Source organism: Paramisgurnus dabryanus, chromosome 12 (assembly GCF_030506205.2).
Source record: "Paramisgurnus dabryanus chromosome 12, PD_genome_1.1, whole genome shotgun sequence".
NCBI classification, from domain to species: domain Eukaryota; kingdom Metazoa; phylum Chordata; class Actinopteri; order Cypriniformes; family Cobitidae; genus Paramisgurnus; species Paramisgurnus dabryanus.
The window spans coordinates 4,931,502-4,955,090 of record NC_133348.1 but is presented as its reverse complement, the minus strand read 5'-3'; the positions used below and the strand labels follow the sequence as shown (position 1 = coordinate 4,955,090).

At 37.4% G+C, this 23,589-nt stretch overlaps 1 long non-coding RNA gene across 1 annotated transcript in view; it reads right to left on the bottom strand.

The window, feature by feature from the left end:
• Window positions 1-22,562, bottom strand: part of LOC135737864 (uncharacterized) — a 132,517-nt gene extending 109,955 nt beyond the window's left edge. The window contains exon 1 of the long non-coding RNA XR_010528605.2: window positions 22,318-22,562. This is a non-coding gene — a long non-coding RNA (uncharacterized lncRNA). The remainder of the gene's footprint in view (window positions 1-22,317) is intronic.
• Between the last annotated feature and the right edge of the window lie 1,027 nt (window positions 22,563-23,589).

The window sequence follows — 23,589 nt, the reverse complement described above, 5'->3', positions numbered from 1 at the left end:
ATTAGATTAAAAGTTGGTTAATACCCTTCAAGCTTTATAAATGAGAATTTTCTGTAATGTGAATTTGAATTGACAGCTTATATGAGTTGGTGCTGAATGTGGTCCCACAGCAGATAATACTAAAGATGAGTTCTGGTGAAGCTCGTGGACATCAGTGCATTAGCTTGAAGTAAATTGTTGTTATATTTCTGTTTAATTTCATTGCTGTATTTCAATTTTAAAGTCAGCCATTTAACCAGCGAGTAAATGTGTTGGAATATGTAAAGCAGAAAAGATACTAATACGACATGTAAACATGTTTACTGTATTTTGACTTTATAATACGGAAAGTTGCAAAACCATGTTCAGAATGGCCAAATACAAAGCCACTGTAAAAACGCACCTATCTGTGTTGCAACTAGGCATGGGCCGGTTACTGAGTTCAAGGTATACCAAGGTTTTAAACAGTCAAGGTTTCAAAACCACTAAAATGTTCTGTGATACCGTCTCCAAGGTATGAGCTGTGTTTATACAAAATTCATTAAATCTTTAAATCATGTGATTGATTTGATGTTAACATTTAATATACATTACAAAATATTACATATATTTTTGAAATCATATTATAATTTAAAGGCTTTATTTTACATGGCATTTGAAAACAACAAATTTAGTGTTGCAATGCTGCAACACCGTGAACCGTGGTATTTTCGCTAAAGATTATCATACCCCCAGAATCTTATACCAGCCCATGCCTAATTGCAACTTTGTGTATCAACTGTAAAATTCCTACAGATTTATATTAATAACTATAATAATAACATTTTGTGCTCTATAAATGTGTCTCTCGCCCTAATACTACAGGTCTCTGTCCGGACTCTGACTACAATGGTACAGAAGCTGTCACTGGTACGGTACCTTGTCAAAACAGTACAGATTTGTACCTAAAGACAGCATATTAGTATCTCAACGGTACCTCACAGTTAGATATCTGTACCTAATGGTACATGTTAGGACCTTTTTGAAGGGTACTGTCCTTGTAACAGCTTGTTTAGGTTTTATCTGAGAGAATAATGAAAATTCTTTTACAAATCATCTTTAACATTGGTGTGTCTTATTTTGTTTAAATTATATTTTATTCAATGATAGATGTGACCCTGTCCCACATAACCAATCATAAGTAGCACAGGTTTATTTTTAACAATACCCAACAATACATTGAATAGGTCAAAATTATCGATTTGTATGGCATTAATCATTAGGATATTAAAGGGACACTCCACTTTTTTTGAAAATATGCAAATTTTCCAGCTCCCCTAGAGTTAAACATTTGATTTTTACCATTTTGGAATCCATTCAGCCGATCTCCGCGTCTGGTGGTACCACTTTTAGCACAGCTTAGCACAATCCATTGAATCTGATTAGACCATTAGCATCACACTCAAAAATAACCAAAAAGTTTCGATATTTTTCCTATTTAAAACATGACTCTTCTGTAGTAACATCGTGTACTAAGACCGACGGAAAATTAAAAGTTGTGATTTTCTAGGCAGATATGGCTAAGAACTATACTCTCATTCTGGCGTAATAATCAAGGACTTTGGTGCTGTAACATTGCTGCAGGAGACGCAATGATATTACCCAGCGCTTGAAAATAGTCCCCTGCTATTGAAAGTAACCAAGGGGACTATTTTCGGCAGTGCGTAATATCACTACACCTGCTGCAGCCATGTTACAGCAGCAAAGTGATGCTAATTAAGCAATGCTAATGGTCCAATCAGATTCAATGGATTGTGCTACGCTATGCTGAAAGTGATTCCAAAACAGTAAAAATTTTGGGCCCTATTTTAACGATCTATTTGCATCGTCTAAAGCTCAGGACGCACGGTCTAAATGGCTGTGTCCGATGCCACTTTTGCTAATCTAACGACGGGAAAAATGGTTTGTGCGCCGAGCGCAGGGTCGAAAAGGGTTGTACAGATTTTCCTAATGAGTATTGGTAGTATTTTGGGCGTAACGTGCAATAAACCAATGAGAGTCTCAGCTCTCATCCCCTTATAAAAGCCAGTTGCGCTGGCGCTAATCCCTATTTAGATGACAGACTTTGTAAACTGAAAAACTAAGCGGAGGAAGAAGATCCCCAGTTTAAGATTAATATTAAATAATTGTGTTGTTTTTCACTTGTAAAACCCGTTTTCTTTTAGTCATGGAAGTAAAAAGAGCAGGCTTTTAATTGTTTTAAATGTATGGGTATCCAATATCATCAAAAATAATTTACAAGTATGTAAAAAAAAAAAGGTTTGTACTCTAAAAATACTTTATTTGTAACAAACAGGAGATAAAAAATTTACAAACGGCTCTCCGCACGTTTCAGCACTTGGACAGCGTCAATTTTTTTAAGCATTCCTTAAAAATATTTCTCATCCCACCATATCCACAGGTACAGAGTCATCATATACAATAAATCCGCGAGGTAGCATTTTTAAAAAAACATTTAAAAACAGATGCATTTGTTTAAAGCAAAGCATTTATTATACCAGGCTGCAGGTGAAGCAGCTCTTTACGCCTTCTAACGTCTCATAATTACTCCTCATTTATGTCCAAGAGACTCAATAATAATCTTTTACATTCAATCCTTTAATCTTTTATATTTAAAAGCGTTTTTGTGCTGCTGCGCATTTATGTTTGTTATATATAATATAGTCTAATTTCAGTTGCCTCAAAATAGCAACGCGCCAACAATGCGCCTGAAGACACCTCATTTTCAGACCAGAACGCCCATGGGCGCAAAAGGGGGCGCAAATGCATTTGATATTTAAACAACGTGGCGCTAAACGTGAAAATGATCATTGCGCAGGGTAGAAACTAGCAAAAGACACTTGCGTCGCGCATTGCTCTGCATTGCGCCGGGTGTAAGATAGAGCCCTTTATGTTTAACTCTACACTGTAAAAAAATTCCGTAGAAATTGCAGCTGGGTTGCCGGTAATTTACCGTAGATTTTAATTTATGTTTTTTAACATTTTGTTCAAAGTTAAATGAACATTAAACATTTACAAGTCTTTGTCTTTACAGAGTAAAACTAAAGAAAAACAGCATCAAGCTAAACATTCTGGGAAACAAAATCTGAAGAAAAATACAGAAAAAGGTTGATGATGATTTTTGGTTCCCAGAATGCTTTGCATGAGGCTGTTATTGTATAGTTTTATTCTGTAAAGATAAAGACTTGTTAATATTTAAAATGTATTTAACTTTGAACAAACTCTTGCCAGTAAATAACATAAATTTAAATCTACGATAAATTACCGGCAACCCAGCTGCAATAACATTGTAATTTCTACGAAATTTTTTTACAGTGTAGGGAGCTGGAAAATAAGCATATTTTCAAAATAAGTGGAATGTCCCTTTAAAAAACACAAAAGGCTTTTTCCTCATGCCAGACCGTGCGTTCACATCCTGCATTGTAATATAATGCTCACAACCAATAAAAATTATAGACACAAACCTCCCCATTTAACAGCCTCTCAGGGTTCAGTCTGTAGAGCTCTTAAGGCTTAAGTTACTTAAGAGGCTTTATCTGACCCCTTGTATGCAATTAGATTAATCTCATGTTCAGATGCACAGTCATTTGCTGGCATACATGAATTCCACTTCATTCATGTATTAAGTCCACTCTAATGCACAACATCAAAAAATCTGTCTTTATAAATATTTATTGTGTAAGGCTCTGATGCACATATCAGAATTCCATTCAATCATGACTTTACTTGCATTACATATTTGCATTAAATTGGCCATGTTCCAAATGATATTAAGTAAAAAAAAAAATGAATAAGAGGAAGTGTCATTGTCATTTCCTAAACTGTTAAATACATATTACATTACAGTGTTCCTGTAACTCACTAGTAGAGCATTGCATTAGCAACACAAAGGTCATGGGTTCAATCCTCAGGAAACACACATACTGATAAAATGCATAGATTAAATGCACTTAATTCATTTAGAAAAAGGCATCTGCAAAATGCATTGTAAATCCATAGAAATTCCTGTTTTAAATAATGGCTCGTCCCTTGTCTCCCTTGTAATTGTCGCCCTTTTGGTGACTTAATTTCCATTAGTTTCCATTTGTAGCTAATTGTCACGACTGGGTTGGAGAGACAGGACGCAAACGCAAGGTTCCAAAATAAATAACATTTAATGATCAAACACGAGGGATAACACAGTGAACACAGGAACATCCAATACAGGGAACAGACGGGGTAGCAATGACAATAATCCGGCAACCGGTGTGACAGAAACAAGGCATATAAATACAAAGACAATTAAACATAAGACAGGTGTAGTGTATTGGCGTAATGAGTCAATGGGTGTCCAGGTGAGACGGATCAGTGCAATACACAAAACATGACATGGACTAGCCATGACATAACCCCTCCCTTTACGAGTGGCTACCAGACACTCACATAAACACAAAACAAAAACAAAGTCTGGTAGCGAGAGGCCAAGGGAGGGGTGAAGGGCTTGGGGACCCTGGCGAAGCCGGCAGCCGCCGGGATGAGACCAACAGGACGCTTGGCCGGACTGCGCCAGGAGAACCGGAGCGATCGCTCCGAGAACCGAGGCAGACGAATTACCCCCCTCCTGGGAATCGTCGACGATCGGATGCCCCCGGAAATCATCTCCCATCCCCTCGCTGAAACGGAGACCCTCGCTCGGTAGCCACCCCGGGGAAATGATCGGGCGTGGTCCGTTCCGGATCCCCCTGCGAGCAGGATGGTGGTCCTCCGAGGGACCGTCGACGACAACTCAACCGTTGGGGGACCGCCTGGGCCGATCCTCCTCCCGCAGGAGCGAGCGATCGCTCACAGTGGTCCCCAAGAGACATCGGGACTGATGGGGAATGAACCCCGATGTCACTTCTCCCCCTCAACGAAACTCCTGGGGGAGCCGCCCTCCGTGAACCTGCTGCGTCCAGTTCGGCCGGATTATTCTGTTACGACTGGGTAGTAAGGACAGGACGCAAACGCAAGGTTCCAAAATAAATAACATTTAATGATCAAACACGAGGGATAACACAGTGAACACAGGAACATCCAATACAGGGAACAGACGGGGTAGCAATGACAATAATCCGGCAACCGGTGTGACAGAAACAAGGCATATAAATACAAAGACAATTAAACATAAGACAGGTGTAGTGTATTGACGTAATGAGTCAATGAGTGTCCAGGTGAGACGGATCAGTGCAATACACAAAACATGACACGGACTAGCCGTGACACTAATATATTACATGGAATAAATTAATGTGATCAAACGTACAAGTAAAAACATTAATTCATTTCCGCATCCATGAACATGATTAGCGAATTCCCTATGTCTCTGGATGGTGAAAACAACAACTCCCATCGTTCCACTCTCCTAATGTCATTAACTCTTTCCCTGCCATTGACGAGTTATCTCGCTAATTAAGAGAAAACATTTAAATTAAAAAAAGTGTACCTGGTGAGGTTTTATGTTCATCTGTAATACCGCGATTATACACCCAATTTATTAAAAAACTGAAGCCCAAAAAAAGATTTAAAAATTTTAAACTCTGTGTATGTTTTGCTAATCATTCTGAATCTGATCTCAAACAAAAATACTTCACAAAAATGCAATTATTTCAGCTTTTTCAATTATTTCATGCGGACGAACAACTTTCAAAAAATTGCTGGCGGGGAATGAGTTAAGCCTTGCCTTAGTTATTGTGTTATTGTGTAATAGCGACTTCTAGCTTTGAAAATCTCACATATTGTGGCTTTAATAATCAATAGCTGCATTTCCAAAACAGATTTGCGCAAAATTTTGCGTAATTTTCTAAATGTCGACAAAAAACTATTGCGAAATGACGGCATTTCCATTAACTGATGATATGCGATTGAAACGTAGTAAAAGCTCTTGTGATGAGTCATTTCAAACATCATGTCGACTAAAGTTGGTAGGTTTACTAATATCACATCCACCACAATATAGGCATTATTGACGTGTATCATCCAAACATTAATGCCAAGGAAAGCCCCTTATACTTAGGAGTGGCAACATATAGGTGTTTCATGAAAAGCTGACTTTTCCATGTTTAAATCCTATAATTGCGTCCCCAGTGCTTCTATTAACCTAGAAAATGTGAATAAGATCAACCCAGTAACTTAGTTTTGGTAAAACCATTCTCTGCAAACATGTGAAAAAATTGGTAATTGAAATCTGGCTCCCCTTGTGATGTCAGAAGGGGATAATAACGTCCCTTAATCTGCACTATCCAACCACAGCGCTGCCATTTAGTGCAGAGATCAGCTCATTCGCATTCAAAGGACACACCCAAAACCATTTTTGCTCACACCTACAAAGTGGCAATTTTAACTTTTAATTTTATAATAAATTACCTATATGATATTTTGAGCTAGAACTTCACATACATACCCTGAGGACACCAAAGATTTTTTTTACATCTTAAAAAAGTTTTGTCAAATGTCCCCTTTAAATCAAATGAGATATGAGAGGAGTGTTATCCAAACATTATTGACCAGGAAAGTCTGTTAAATTTGGGAGCAGACACGTATTGAGGTGTTTGGAGGTTTAAGTACACATACTGAGTAATCTTCAAATAATGATTTTTTTAAAACCTGAAAATGCAAATAAACTGTTTCCATTGCATTTTTGCAAAGTACGCCTCTTTTGAATTGCCTGAAAAACCACCTCATGTAAGCGTAAAAACGTTTTTGCAATATATGGGAGATTTTGGGAAATTGACTAGTTTCCATTGACGTATTTTCCATTCGCAATGTCAATTTGCACTATTTGAAGGGTAATGGAAACGCAGCTAATGGCAAGTAAACATTTTGAGATGACAGGCAGCTTTGATTCCAGTCTAGATGTCTGATTTATCATATAAGACAGGAGGACTCTATTTAATTTAGTTTCTCTTTAGTTTGGAAACGCTTGATTGATAGGTTTGTCATAATTGATAGTCAACAGTATCCTTTCAGCTTAATCATGAGTTTATTTTAACAGGAACATGCTCTTATCTCAGGAAAACTTACAGATGAAATTACACTGGCAGTCTGAAATATGACAAACATTAAAATGTTTGCAATCATTACAGGGTTTTTCAGAGGTTCAGTCGGGTGCAGTTTTCTGCTGTTCAGATCTTTCTCTAAGGCCAGAAAATCACAGACGAATGAAAATGATCCATCATTCCTGGTAAATGTGTGGTTGTTTTGTAAAATGAGTATTTGATTTTCTTATTTCCCTATCCCATTTAGCCATTAATGACTGAGCTGTAAATTACTGGAATAAATTATAAAATTCACATGCATTTAAAGAAAAGATGTTTTCTCGAAAAACACAGCCAGGTGGAACTCTCCCGCTTTTTTTACCAAATAATAATTATTTTTTTAAATGGTTTTGATCCTCACAGATTTAAATGGATTGAAATGATTTTGTGCTGCAATGTTTTGTCAAGTTTTACCAAGTACTCTAGATATGCTTTCTAAAGACCATTTATAGCTTCAGGGGAAAACCATAGAATATGACAAAAAAATTAAAATTTTATCATCTTGCTTCAGAGACAAATCAATACCAAGTTATTAATATTCTGTTGAGTTTTGAAATTATGAAACCCAGGCACATTTATTCAGCGTGAAATTATTCACAAATAATGACATTTTCATTTGCCATATCAAACAGTATCAGATCTATGAAATGCTATCAATTGCAAGATGGATATGATGACCTTATTATATTTTTTAGTTTGCTCACAAATATCAACAAATTTGATTCATACTTTTTTATTTACAAATTCTTTCTTGGGAACTTGTTGGACATACATCGGAATACTGCTAATAATGTCTTTGTTACCACTTTGATGAGGTGTGTGGCCTCTTTTCAGGAGGTTTTGTTGTAAAGCGGCCATACTGGCAGGCTGTTCCAGTCCCAAGTGCCCACTGGCACAAAGCAGACCGTATTGTTTTTCATTCAGCATTCATGCGGCTCGTGTGCAACAGTCTCATTGCCAGTTATTGTACGTCTTCACTGCCTGTGTGTCTGTTTCTTCACAGGATATGTCCTGAGCTATGAAAAGCATGTTAGATTGTTGCTTTTCCAATTGTGCATGAGTTAGTAAATACAGTATGATGATTTTAAGTAAATATAAGGCATGGTTCAAAATTAATACTCACTGAGTGCCAAACTGAGTAAAATTTGGCTTATGCAATGTGTGATGCTGTGAAGTGTTTTTATTTAAACACAAATAATTTAATAGTAAAATATTAAGAAGTGGATATTGTTTATATATCTGGCATCCATCAATGCATGATCCTTCATCTAACTATCCTTCTATTATGCATCAATGCATATTAATATATTTTTGAAATGGCCACACAATTAACAAAAACATCATAATTGTCCATTATTTCCCTTGATATTGTATTGTCATTTTGATAATTGTTTTTAATTTAATACCATTACTTGCTTGAGGCTTAGTTGTAAAACTGTGTTACAACAAACCCGTTGTGTAAAAAATGAGTTATAAGGAGTTATTGGTATGTTTCAAAATGGTGCTGTTTTAGATTACAGTGATTAAGTTAACTCTTTCACCGCCAGCATTTTAAAAAAAAAGTTGCCAGCCAGCGCCAGCGTTTTTCATGATTTTCACCAAAGTTTAATGCCTTCCAGAAAATTTTCTTCTTTAAATAGAAAAACCGTTTCATCCTACCTTTAGTGGTTCTTTTGCAATCAGCTTTTGAATATGGGTAGGTTTCTGCAAAAACACCATATTTTGAGCAAAAAGCAGAGATAATTCCATTTTTGTGACGGCCTTTTCATAGAGATCCCATTCAGAGCGATCTTTAAAACAGACACGGACATGCAGCAGCTTGCCATAGCGCAATACTTCCGGTTTTAAAAAGTTGCGGAAGGGCGCCACCTGGTGGATAATAGCGGTATTGCGGAAAGACGGAAAATCTCGTCATTGGCGGGGAAGCGTTTTCTCTTAATTGACGAGATATCTCGGTTGGATATGGTGACTTACACACACAACTCAGAAATCGTATAAAAGATATGAAGAAATTTGACATTCATGTCTGCAAAACACTCTTTGTCCAATATCTTACACAGGGTTTCCCACAGAAAATTTGTTAGTTAAAGTGGTAGGGTTGGACAGGTGGGTGGGGCCGGGGGCGTGACAATCAAAGGGACTTACAGTTCTCACAGACACGTGTTTTATCATCTGGCTATCCTCAAGACATGACGGACCATTTCGGCCGTGTGGCACTCTTGCACGCTCGCGGTGTGAACCGTGTCTGCACTATTTTCCGAGATGTTTTATCAACTGGCTGGTTATCCTGCAAATAGTGACGGTCCGGACCACGTCTTTCTCCATGATGCACTTGATGGACTTTTGTGCAGGAATTTTTTTTTTGGACGACCTAGTTAATTAAGGCAGTAGGATTTCCCAGCTTAGGCGGGCCACCCGAACTGGAAAGTGCTGCAGGAAATCCTCCTTACAGGTGCAATATGTAACTTTTAGAAGGATCTACTGACAGAAATGCAATATTATATACATAACTTATAAAGACCTTACAAAATGGTTTTGTTTTTATTACCTTAGAATGCACAGTTTTTATACACCGCAGGTCCTCTTACTTGGTTTGCAAGCCAATTCAACATACTATTTTAAGTTTTAACCTGTTAATAAATGACATAACGTATTTTGACATACATTATCTAAGTTAAATTTGCAATATATGTTGATTTGACAAAAATGCTGCATAATATTTTACAGTGTAGAAGTCACCATTTCGCACCATCGTGCCCCAAACAGACAAACTGATCTCTATAGAGCGCGTTTTGTCACTATGTTGTCTAAGACAATAACACGTTTGTCCTGTGGCTGCTAACGTAGCTTCTCTATGCGTTTTCGCAAGGAGTAAACTGTGGACTAGAGGTCTTCACCGGTCCACTTAGATCCGAAAACCCGAGGGTACAATAATAGCGGCATCGGGTCACAGGTAATTTAAAATGAATGTGGTTTTGCCGAACGGACCCGAGAAGACCCGAACTCTCTCACGTGTGTGCATCAATGTCCTTGTGACATTGTGTGGCTGGCGGAAGGTTAATTTGTGTTAAAACAGACATGTCAGTCCATTTTAAATGTACATTTTAGCGGTTACCTTGGTAAAACAAGTAAAACAAATGGAGCAGCTTGCCAAATTGGTTGCGAGGCCACTGGATTTTCTTTCTGTCGGACTTCTACGTGCGGGGCTGCAGACTGCATACACGTCGGTGCCGTTTACATTCGGGTCCAGTCAGGTAAAAAAAATTGCCACTAGTGTCTAATTTTCTTGGGTTTGTCTCGGGTCGGGTCTTTTTTTTTATGCAAATTATTTATGCACGTCGGGTTCGGGTATAAAGTGATTCGGGTCATTTCGGGTCAGGTATATTTCATTGGACCCAAGACGACCTCTCCTGTGGACCGTTGCAATTCACGATCGCACCACTAGATGCTGCTAAAAGTCCCACATTGCACCTTTAAAAAAAACACATCAAAACTTCACAAATTCACAGGCAATTGTGTTTTGACAAATTGCTTGCCCCTGTGTAAAACAGCTGTGTTACAATTAACCCTGAGTTAGGGTTAACACACAAAAATATAAAGAAAAGACGGATAAGCACGCTAAATGCGTGTGGCTGTTATAGCTTTGTGTGCAGCTCGTCATCCTCCGCCCTCCATCAGGAAGCTTTATTAATTCTTCGCATCAATTGTGCAAAGGTGGCGCTAATGAGCACACTTCGGAGCATAAAAACTGACTTGTAGACTAAGACCACGAGACAGGGCCTTCGACCAATATACTTTTTGTTTTTTGGCAGGTGTTGTTTAAGTGAAGTGTTACAGATATACTGCCGCCTGCTTTCCCAGAGGTGAATGTAGCGAACATCAAATACGGCCAGTGGGATTTTTATAGAAAGATTAAAATACAGAAGAAGTACAGGAAATTATTTAAACGGGATGTGGGATAGAATGATAAAATACAGGAGAATCCCAGGAAAAACGGTATGACAAGTATGCTCACCCCTAAAGTATATCAATGTTAACACAATTTAAGGCTTTATCATTATTGTCTGAGACAATGAAACTCAACATTGTGAAGTGAAGGTTCTTGGTTAAATTTAAGTCTTGGCTTTGGTTTCTGTTAAATGATGGACTATAGTGGATCAAGTCCAAAGTTATTTACAATCACTGACATGGGCAGCCTCGGATTGAGACGTATTATAGACACCAGCACTTAACTCGTAGATGGATCACATATCGATTTTTGCACCATAATATATTTAACATAACTGCTGGCAAGGCATATACGTGGGCAGGGAGTAAGTTTGCTACAGTAGATATTTTTATATCCTCTCAAGGACCAAGACCAGAACAAACATTGGTTTATGATGTTACTGGATTATAGTGACGTGTTCATAGAAGAGATTTTATTACCTTGCACATCACATTTGACCCAATGCTGTTTTTCTGCTGGCTGTGCTTTTGATGGAATCGATCTTTAACCTTTCCATCCCAACTGCTTTATCAGATGACCTGGCGCAGGTTGTTTGTCTCTGCAGAGAGCCAAAAAAATGTATTGCTGCTGTAATTCACATTCAGTGCTGTGAAACAGCTGACATGCGCACACAGATATGACAAAAACTGATTTTGTCAGTAATGTGATTTTTAGTTTAGCTTACAGTTTAATGAACTCGAAAACTAAATATATAACTTTAATAACTTTAAAACATCTCATGCATAACTTTTTATGAGATACAGTAATGAATTCATATAATGATCTCATTTGTCATTTTAGTAAGATCTGCTTTCACCCCTGTCATGCTGGGGTTAGGGTTGCGGGTTTCATTTGTGATTTATCCGGGTAATCGTACGTTTCTGTACAACTTACATTGTTATACATTTTTTTTGTGAGATCAGGTTGGGTTTTTTAAGGCACCTATTGCCCGATTCACGTTTTTAAATTTCCTTTGGTGTGTATTAGTACATGTTAACAATATGCAAAAGGTACAAACCCCAAAGTAAACGATGACGGGAGTTATCTTCTAGAACGTAAATCTCTTTTCTTGGCCTATAACAAACAAACAGATTGTAGGCAGGAGTTTACTTCCTGGGATTGGTGATGTAGACAAGACCGTGATTATCATAATTTATCCCGCTTCGGACTCACAGCCTGTAAGTTAAAGGAATAGTCTATCCATTTTCCATATTAAACAATGTTATTACCTTAACTAAGATGAGTTCATACATCCCTCTACAGTGTTTCCCATACATTGATTTATTTGTGGTGGCCCACCACAGAATCAACACTGGCCCCCACAAATAGAATTTCCATGATTCCCATTTACATTTTTATTTCACCATTTAAAACAGCTTAATTTGGCTTAAAATATAATTTAATATATAATACAGATCAAATACAGATACAGATCAAAGAGTAGAAGTGAAACATATTTCAGGTGCCAACACTAGATCAAACTCAAACACAACATGATGACGTCACATATATGCTAATAAGCGGGTGACGTCATCACCACCACAGTCTCCTCAAAATCCTGTGGGAAACACTGCTCTATCATCTTTGTGCGTGCACGTAAGCGCTGGAGCGCGCTGAGACACTTCTATAGCATTTAGCTTAGCCCCATTCATTCAATGGTACCACTCAGAGATAAAGTTAGAAGTGACCAAACACATCAACCTTTTTCCTATTTAAGACGAGTAGTTATACAAGCAAGTTTGGTGGCACAAAATAAAACGTAACGCTTTTCTAAGCGGATTTAAAATAGGAACTATATTGTATGGCGGAATAGCACTTTTGGGAGTACTTCAACTCAACTGCTATGATAACTGATGCACTATAAAGTATTGTTTTTCATCGCTTTAATATAAAATTTTTACTCCTTGTGCCAGGAAAAATCGTCAAAAATGGTTCCTAGATGTCACTGGAACAAGTTCCCTTTCAAAAAGTACACCTAAATAGTTAATTTTAGCACCTCAGAGGTACATATTTTGGTTCCAAATGTATACATATTTGTACCTAAATGGTACATATTAGCAGGCCCGGATTAACAAAATTAGTGCCCTAGGGTGACCATATTTGATGTCTGTCCAATATTTACCCATTGTGGGTCAAAAATAATCCAGCTCTCTGGATCGGTATATTAACTGAGCGCATTGTAACATACAATACAACGATTAACGTGCCATGCAGATGAGCAGTAAAAACCCGGTCGCACATTTCATTTTTTTTGTCATGGGTGCCCCGCACATGCCCGCACACGCTGTCTCAAAAAAAAAAAAAATCCATTTGATCACAGTCTGAAACCATTGGTGCCCACTATTGCCTGGTGCCCCAGGGTACTCGTCCAATCTCGTCTATGAATAATCCGACCCTGCATATTAGTACTTTTTATAAGGGCATTGCCAGTGACACCTTGGGACAATTTTTTGACCATTCTTTCTGATGGTGCACCTGTGTCAATGTGATAAAAGTGAATTACAGACTTAAAGTAAATATATGTGTTTTGTTTATTGGTAAAATCACAGTAATGCACAGTGGCTTATTCTTTCAACATAATGCAGAGAAATGGCAATCATACAGATATCCACTAAAATATGTAATTACATTTACATTTTAAACCAAAGCGACTTCAAATGCATTCAAACTATACGTTTGTATGTGTGTACCCTGGTATTGAACCCATGACCTGCACTGCTCACCAGTTTAGCTACATGAACATAATAAATTACAAATGTAAATAATTACAAATATGGAGCAAATGAAAACGGCACACACATCTCCAGGTTAATTCTTCGATATCTACATGACTTTCATGTGGGTCATGTTTCTTCTCTTTGTGAAGCTTTTTTAAAGATGTGGATGATTTCTACTGCTGTGTGGGCTCTTAGAGGAGAATTAACGCACTCTATCAAAATGATAAATGCACGATGGCGCTTCCTGCGTCTCTCTTTTGTGCTCATCATCTATTCTGCTCATGGTCCTGCATTTTGTCAGCATGTTTCCTTGAGTTCCAAGAGAGAAATTGCTTTCATTTAAGATTGATTAGATTAGAAAGCCAAGATAATTATGTATTAGATGGGTGTGTTTATGTACCATTCATAGTTTTGTTTAAACATTTATGCTTGTGTGTGTGCTCCTGGTAAACCCTACAGTGTGGGAATCAAATGCCCTTTTTTGTAAAATGTGCATGTGTGTTGGTGTGTGTGGAATAAGTGATTAAATCTTATATTAAATCTAATCTGTATTAGTTATATGAAAGTACAACTAGCTAGATACATTTTATTCTTTCATAATATTACAATCCCAGCAAGCAATAGCTATAATTTCACAATCAATGTTAAAGAGTAACTAAACCCTAACGGCACATTCACATGGGGCGTAAGCGTTAACGCTTCCCATTCACTTTTAATGGGTGACATCATGCGTTGCCGAACTGAATTGTGGATCCGTCGGCGCTGCGTCAGTGCCATTGCTTGCGGCAGAAGATGATCATTTCTCAACTTTTCAAGCGGCAACGCGTGCGTCGGCCAATCATATCGCCTTATGCAAATAACCTAGGCAGAGCCAGCCAATTACGTTTTTGAAGGAACGGAGCATGTGTAGCGGCCACTGTGATTGGCTGTTGGCCACGCTTCAGACAAACCTTCCGTTAAGAGTTAACGCTTACGCCCCGTGTGAATGCGCCGTAAGGGTGGCGTGCACACCAAAGCTTTAAAACCCGCGGCCGGCGCATGTTTTCAATTGTTTCCAATGGAAACTCGCCGTTTTTCAAATAAGCCAGCAGCTAGCGTTTTTTTCCACGCTAAAAACCGGCCCTATGCGTTTTTCCGTGCTCTGCGCTGAGCGTCGAGAGTTGAAAGAGATTCAACTTTGGGTGAAAAGCTCCGCTCGTCAATGTCAGTTCTCACACGGCTGTCCAATCACACTGAAGGAGGGGCGGGACAAGTATCACAGCAACCAACCGGTTCACAACTCAAGTATCACAGCTACCAAAGCGCTCGGCTGAAGAAAGCTGGTGCTCAGCTAAAAAAAAACAGCTGGCATTCGGTGTCCTACAGGCGTTTTCAGCCGCGTTTAAAAGTTTTGGTGTGCACAACCCCTAAACCAACTTTTTTCAGTTAATGATCTTTAAGAATGGTGCTTTATTAGTGCGTTTCGTTGATTTGAGTAACTTTTTTGGAATAAAGTGTTACAATGCTACAATATATGGTGTAAAAACGTCTGAGTGCTGCCCTCTTCAGGTTGAACGGTGGCTACTGCAGTTGAATTTTCCTGTTGAATGTTGCGATACTGCGTGATGTTAAGCGGTACGATCTTACGTACGCAGGTTCAAGCTCACCACACACTTGGTACGAGCTCAGTCTGTCCCCTCTATCTTCGTTGGGGTCTGCCCACTTTTCTTGCATTTTTCAAATAATGCCAATGGGTGGAGTCAGGCTCTGACCAGGGGTTTAGTTACTTTTTAAAGGATTAGCCCATTTTCTTTAAAAAAATCCATATAATTTACTCACCCCCATGTCATCCAAAATGTTGATGTCTTTCTTTGTTCAGTCGAGAAGAAATTATGTTTTTTGAGGAAAACATTCCAGGATTTTTCTCATTTTAATGGACTTTAATGGACCCCAACACTTAACAGTTTTTAATGCAGTTTATAATTGCAGTTTCAAAGGACTCTAAACGCTCCCAAACGAGACATAAGGGTCTTATCTAGCAAACCGATTGACATTTTTGGCAAGAAAAATAAAAATATGCACTTTTAAACCACAACTTCTCGTCTTCCTCCGTTCGTGTGACGCGCCAGCGCAACCTCACGTAATTGCGTAATGATGTCGAAAGGTCACGAGTTACATATTTGAAACGCACATTTCAGACCATTTAAAAAAATAAATTGACACAAAGGCATTAATTAGTATCATTCGACATACAACAACGTCGGGACGGTCCTCTTTCTCCACACTTGTAAACACTGGGGCATAGTTTTGCATACGTCAGCCGTGACCTCTTGATGCGATGACCTCTTATTGTGTCAGGTCACACTAGCATGTCACAGGAACGGAGGAAGACAAGAAGTTGTGGTTTAAAAGTGCATTTTTTTATTTTTCTTGCCAAAAATGACAATCTTTCGCTAGATAAGACCCTTATGCCTCGTTTGGGATCATTTAGAGTTCTTTAAAACTGCAATTTTAAACTGCATCAAAACTGTTAAGTGTTGGGTCCATTAAAGTCCATTAAAATGAGAAAAATCCTGGAATGTTTTCCTCAAAAATCATAATTTCTTCTCGACTGAACAAACAAAGACATCAACATTTTGGATGACATGGTGGTGAGTAAATTATCTGGATTTTTTTTTTTTAAGAAAATTGACTAATCTTTTAACTATATAGTCCAGTAATCTACTTTAGCAAAAATACATTTTTATTTGGTTACACAATATCTTGCATTATGTACGAAAAAGTCAACAGTGATTACAAGGTTTTTTATTTCATTTATTTTTGTGCCATAGTCAGACGTCTAGAAAATTTTCACAGACAGACAAAATTTTGCCTCATTTAAGCCTAGACATTTGGAAGCCTATTAGACGTTGCTTTCTAGGATAATGATGTGTGACAAACAAGTGAATTGTTATTTCTTTAAAATAATTTGTTTGAAATATTTAGTGGACGCTTTTATCCAAAGCAACTTAATGCATTCGGGGTATGTATTTGTGACCTTGGCATTTGTAAGCTACAGTTGTATCCGTCTCAGTATTCAACATGCAATCGATTTCGAATCTCCTTTTAGGTGGAAAAGGAAATGCATGAAGAATTATTAATTTCCATGCTGTGCAGACTGGTTAAAGCCAGAGCTGGTCATTTCGTGCACTCGAGTACTCTTGACAGGTAAATCATTGTGTGCTCGGATGCACAGGCACAAGCTACTTTTGAGTTATAGTTCTTTAATATATGCCCGATCGCAAGGTCTCTGTCCTATGTTGCATCGAGTTGTGCTTGCGGTTAAAGCAAATTAGTGTCTGATGAAACGAATTTCATGTTATGAATGAAAATGCCACAACACATTGCGTTTTTATGTTTTATCACTTTCGGGTACTTGGGTACCGAGCGCATCCCTAGTTGGTGCTAGTTTGGAGTTTAAACAGCATTCGATTCATTAAGCACCGCTATGCTCACTGTATCTGATCGGTGTTTGCATATTGTCTTTCTGTATGAGACAGTTTTATTGAGCGTTGCTCCATTGATTGTTTCTCCGACTTTTCACCAGGTGGCTTCTGATAACCATATACACAGATTCTCCATTAGCAGCTCATTAGCAGACAGTAGGCCAGCATCTTGTTAGTTTGTTTTTTACTGGTTTTGCACAGAAAAGAGAAACGGCTAATTTTCGGCGAGTCGGAGAGGAAATTAATCATCTTCACCCCGGGCCAGCATTCATTTGTTTCTGTCAGGAAATCTTTACAGTAAACAGAGGAGCCCCTCTGCGCCTCCAATTAGGCCGCACAATGGCTAGCGCGTTGACATGGGCGGCAGTAGGACTAATCTTTTATGAAACAAATAATTAACATTTTCAAATTATTCATGTAACTGTGGCCACTTTTCTGCCACAAAATTAGTTCGGGTGACCTACACAGACACAGCATGGGAGTTACTGAAGATGGACTGCGGCAATTGCAATTTGTTTCCTGTTGCTTTCATTAGCAAAAAAGTAAATTTGCATTTACAAGTTTGACAGACGCTTTTATCTAAAGTGACTTACAGTGCATTGCAAGATATACATTGTATAAATGTGTTTCTTGGGTTTGGACCTTTTTAGGGATATCCCGATACCACTTTTTTCATTTCCGATCCAATTCTGATACCAGAATTCTGAGTAACAGCCAATACCTGACGATACTATTGTAATTTTCGCAACATGTTAAATGTGTATAGTGCTTAATTTTAAATGTAAATTATTTTAAATTATTGTTTTTTTTACAAGTTAAAAGAACATTTGTTTTTATTAATCATGGCAGTGTTTAGGAAAACATTTAATAGGTATGTTTGATCAAAAATGCTAAATATATTTTCCTTAATTGCGTAAAACTGTCATAGTAAAAAGCTTTAGTGTGGTTATTTTGGAAATTATGCGCTTGACCGGACCTGGGTGCAGAATTAATGCGCCTAAATCATCTTATACGCTACGTTTATGAGCATATCTCTCACAAAAACACAAGGGGGAGCTGCAGCAGCTGTATAGACGGTTTCATCAGACACACGTGATACACGTCTGGATCCGAACTTTATTTCCGGTTTTGTTTTTTTAATGGTCTGACTAGTTGCTAAACTGATCTCTTGAACAAATGCCTCGTCGAAAAATAACAAATGTTTGGTTTCCTATGTAATCTATGTGTTGTTTTTTGCTTGTTATATAAATAAACTACGTTTAAAGAACTTTGTTGTTATTTATTCTTAGCGGAGTTTACCGTGCGGACCGCGACAGCCGCTTGTTTATGTTGTTACTGCTGAAACTGTCTATAAATGAGACCATATCAAATGGTGTAACTGGCGATACATTGCAAAGCCATTTAATACAGCGGAAAAACAGCATTTAAAGAAATGCTAAAAAACTTTGATAAGCAGTATGAACCAGGTAAAACATACATTTCCAAAACACCAATTCCAAATTTAGTGAAAAATGATCTTCTTAAGGATCCGTAAGGAATTGATTTTTTGCAGCCACTACAGACATGTTGTCCAATACTAATACTACTAATACTAGTAGGATTGGCTACTATTTATGCCCTGTTCTGGTAAAGTCAGTTTATTTTGATTACATTTTTTTTTTTTTTTCAGACACTTTATTGTGTTTATTTTTTTATGAAGGATTTTCAGATTTTTTTAAGATATAGTAATTCAATAATTACTTTTAAATATGTTTTATGTGTATTTATATGTACTGCCAGGTAAACCTTGCAAAATATTTCATTTAAAACATGACAACAAAGTGTGAAATTTATTACATGAACAAACAATAAAATTATGAGAATTAAATGTCAAAGCAATAAAGCAGACAATTAATCTTCATAATCATCAAATCCCTAAAACAGGCAATTAATCGTCATCAATCGGCATTAACCTTCAGCCAAATTTCATAATCATGACATATGTTCCATGAAGATATTTTTATCATTTTCTTACCGTAAATATATCAAAACTTTTTTTTTGTGGGTGGTTTAAAGGTGATTTTCTCAATATTTTCTTAGATTCCGAATTTTCAAAAAGTTGCATCTGGGCCAAATCTTATTTTATGCTAACAAACCATATACGTAAACGGAAAACTTATTTTCAATTTCATACAATGTATAAATCTCAATTTCAAAATATGTATCCTTATGAATGGTTTTGTGGTCCATTTATAGATTTGTTAATTATTTTTACGCAAAGCAACTTAAAGTGAAGCATTTTTTGTCAATGATCTATTTCCAATAAATGTTTTATTCACTTTGTTAATCTAAAGCATGATAGGGTTAAGATTAATCAGGCCTTAGTTATTTTAGGACATTTAGGAAGTTTTTACAAACAAACCTTACAAAAAACAATACTGGTGTGCATCTTGAGACTAAACATGGCACTGATATATGTTAAGATATGTCAGTACAAGGTGCATTAAAATTAAAGCAACTCAAATATGCATTTTTGTTTGGAACTAGGATAAAAAAACGTGAAACCGCCCCTTAAAGTTCACATACATGGTCAAGATCGCTCTTTATTTGCCTCATTTGAAATGTGTATTCAAATTGCATTTATGTTTCATCAGAACAGGTCTCTCACGTACACGTTGCACTTATAGAGCAAATCAAACAATTATTCATGCAGAATTGGCTTTATATCATACCTGTTAGGACCCGTCAGTTTTCTGACTAGGCAAAATTATGGCCGCCGTCTCCAGAAACGACCCAGAAACCAAATTTAGCCTGTTATTAACTCTGTCTTTTTTTGACTTGGCTGCTGTTTAAATGAAAACAAATAGAATCTGACAGCAGCAGGAGCTGCAGGTGCTAGAGGCGATTTCATTACTTCACAACCGTCTCTGATTGCCATAAACTACTTATCAGATAAAACCTGACCTCAAAAAGCTTTCTAAATAAATAAATGAATAAATATATTCTATTGATGAGAAATTGTGTGCCGTTCGTACTAAAAGATGATTTGACAGATTTTTGGATATATGTCTCCAAAACCTCAGTTATCAAGCTTATTGACGCTAAGACCATGTAATAAGAGCACACATAGGCTCACATCAATGCTAAATTATTCAAATACTACAAAAGATCCAAGTCTAAGCCCATTTCTGTTTATTCAAACAGAAGAAAATGTTTTTTCTCAGCTACAGTGAGTACAATCTGGGTTTGTGTGACCGCTCTTCTGTGTCTGATGTGTTGTATTGTTATCGTGTTTCAGCTCTTCTGGCGGCAGTATTGGGGTTTAAGGTCAGATGAGGCTGTTGGGACAGACAGTTGGAGGAGTCAGATTCATTCATTTCACAGTGGATCTGGATGAGGCTTCAGGCTGTAGCTTACCAGAACACAAAATCATATTTTGAAGCATTTTCTTATGGCCAGTGAGAATAAATTGTATACTACTGCCAGCATCTTCCCCAAGGACAGGTGTTTGGCTGAAATCATCCGCATGGCCACCATCCACAACACCCCACAGCGTCATGTTTTACACATGCAATCCATCACATTTTCCTCATACAATGTAAAAATCTGTTTCTATTTCTGAATGCAATGTTTCATCCTGCATGGTAAAATAAACTGTTATACTTATACATACAGTAATCCACTAAAGTTTTTTGTGATTAAGTCACTTCTTGCACTTACACTCTTAAAAGTAAAAGAGCTACAAAAGTTACTTAATGCGATGCCATTTTGGCTCCCCAATGAACCATTCAGACAAAGGGTCTTAAAATAATCGTTTTTCTGACCTTTAAAGTCTAAAAAAAACTTTTTTCCACCACAAAGAACTTTATTGAACTTTAAGGTACCTCTCAGTGTTCCTGTAGATCAACTGGTGAAACATTTCGTTAATAGTGCAAAAGGTCATGCGTTCAAACCAAGGAAACATAGATATTGATAAAAATGTATACTTTGTAATACACTGTAATGCTGCATGGTCTCACTAGACTTTCAGCAGGCAAAAGTTCTATGCAGACCCCTAAGAAACTGGATATGACATCACACAGACACCAGATATGTATGCAGACCCCTAAGAAACTGGATATGACATCATACAGACACAGGATACGTATGCAGACCCCTAAGAAACCGAACATGATATCATCACACAGACACCAGATACGTATGTGGCCCCCTAAGAGACCCAATATGACATCATCATGCAGACACCAAATACGTATGCATACTCCTAAGAGACTCATTATGACATCATCAAGTAGAAACCAGATATGTATGCAGACCACTAAGAGACTCATTATGACATCATCAAGTAGAAACCAGATATGTATGCAGACCACTAAGAGACTCACTATGACATCATCAAGTAGAAACCGGATGTGTATGCAGATCCCTAAGAGACCCAATATGACATCATCACACAGAAACCAGATGTGTATGCATACTCCTAAGAGACTCATTATGACATAATCAAGTAGAAACCGGATATGTATGCAGATCACTAAGAGACTCATTATGACATCATCATGCAGACACTGGATATGTATGCAGACCCCTCAGAAACTGGATATGACATTATCACACAGAAACCGGATATGTATGCAGATTCCTAAGAGACTCATTATGACATCATCAAGAAGAAACCGGATACATGCAGACCACTAAGAAACTGAATATGACATCATCACACAGAAACCAGTTATGTATGCAGACTCCTAAGAAACTGGACAGTGTTGGGAAAGTTCACTTTCTACATGAACTAGTTCAGTTCCCCGTTCACACATTTGAAAATGAACTAGTTCAGTTCATAGTTCATATTTCAAAATTTTGAACTAGTTCACAGTTCCAAAAATGAACTAATGTATAGTTCTTTTTTCCCATATTATTTTTTAAAACTTATTGCCATTATAGCCCATATAGAACCACAGACAGCAATTATTTTAACAGTTTTAACACTGAAGCTGAATGCGTCAGATTTCCTCTTCATATCCAACTGTAAATCCTTATCCAACCAGAGTTTACATAAGCATTGACTGTCTTTTATTTTTGTATTTGCTTGCACATACCTTGAAAGGCTTGCCGGGTGCTTCAAGGTGGCGCAATCGGGGCGAGAAGCGCTGCGTTGCGAGGCGTCGCGTGTAGGACAACTCGCAGGTATTGCACACCGCACGTGCACGTTAAATAGCGTGAACTTAGAGTCTATTTCAAGATCCAGAATATGCGTTAGCAGCCTATGTTAATTGTTAACGGTTTAGGACAAATATGATGTTATTTAATGTTAAACACTATGAGTGGCGCGGCAGGGATTTCAGCAGAGTCCAGAGTCCGTGTTGTTTTGATGACGCATGCAGCCGCGAAACACTGACTGGTGGCGTGTTGCCAGATTGGGTGTTTTTCCGCTACACATTAAGGCCTGTTTACAGTTTGTTTTAGCCGGGTTTTCGCCTGGAAGACTATAGAAATCTGGCACCCTATTGAAAGACATTAAACTGAGAGAGCGTTCGTTCACGAGCACCAGAATGAACGAGTTCATAAGAAGTTCATCAGGCAGTAATACAGTACGTTCAGTTCACGTTCGCCCAAAATATGAACGAGCTCATGAACTTTCATTCAATGAACTCGTTCAGGCACAACACTGAAACTGGATATGAAATCATCACACAGAAACCTGATGTGAATGCATACCACTAAGAAACTCATTATGACATCATCAAGAAGAAACCTACGGAGCCCTTCTGATGACATGGTAAAACTTTTTTTTTAAATCGTGGCCACGAATTAGGAAACCAGATATGTATGCAGACCCCTAAGAGACCCAACATGACATCATCACACAGAAACTGGATGTGTATGCAGACTCCTAAGAGACTCATTATGACATCATCAAGTAGAAACCGGACATATGACATCATCATGCAGACACTGGATATGTATTTTTTTTTTTTTATCAATCATATTCAACTCTGTTTTTACATTAGCCAGGGGATGAAAGAGAAAAAAGAATTAAATAAAAACATGGAAATACTTACATACATTAATACATTTAGCAGCTTTCTTGTTTATCAGATTATAAATAGTATTAAAATATTGCTTCACTTCTAATAGAAAAATACGAAATAATGGTTTATAATCTCCATATTTACATTTATGTATATTAAACTTTGCCAACAAAAGTAACATATTAATCAAATAATATTCCTTATGTAAGGAGATATCATAAGAGAAAAAAACAAATAAAATATTTTAAAAACAAAGTTTAAAGTTGGGAAAAATATGAAGTCTAACAAAAGAGCACAAATTTAACCAAAAATGTTTTGAATAAGGACAACTCCAAAAAA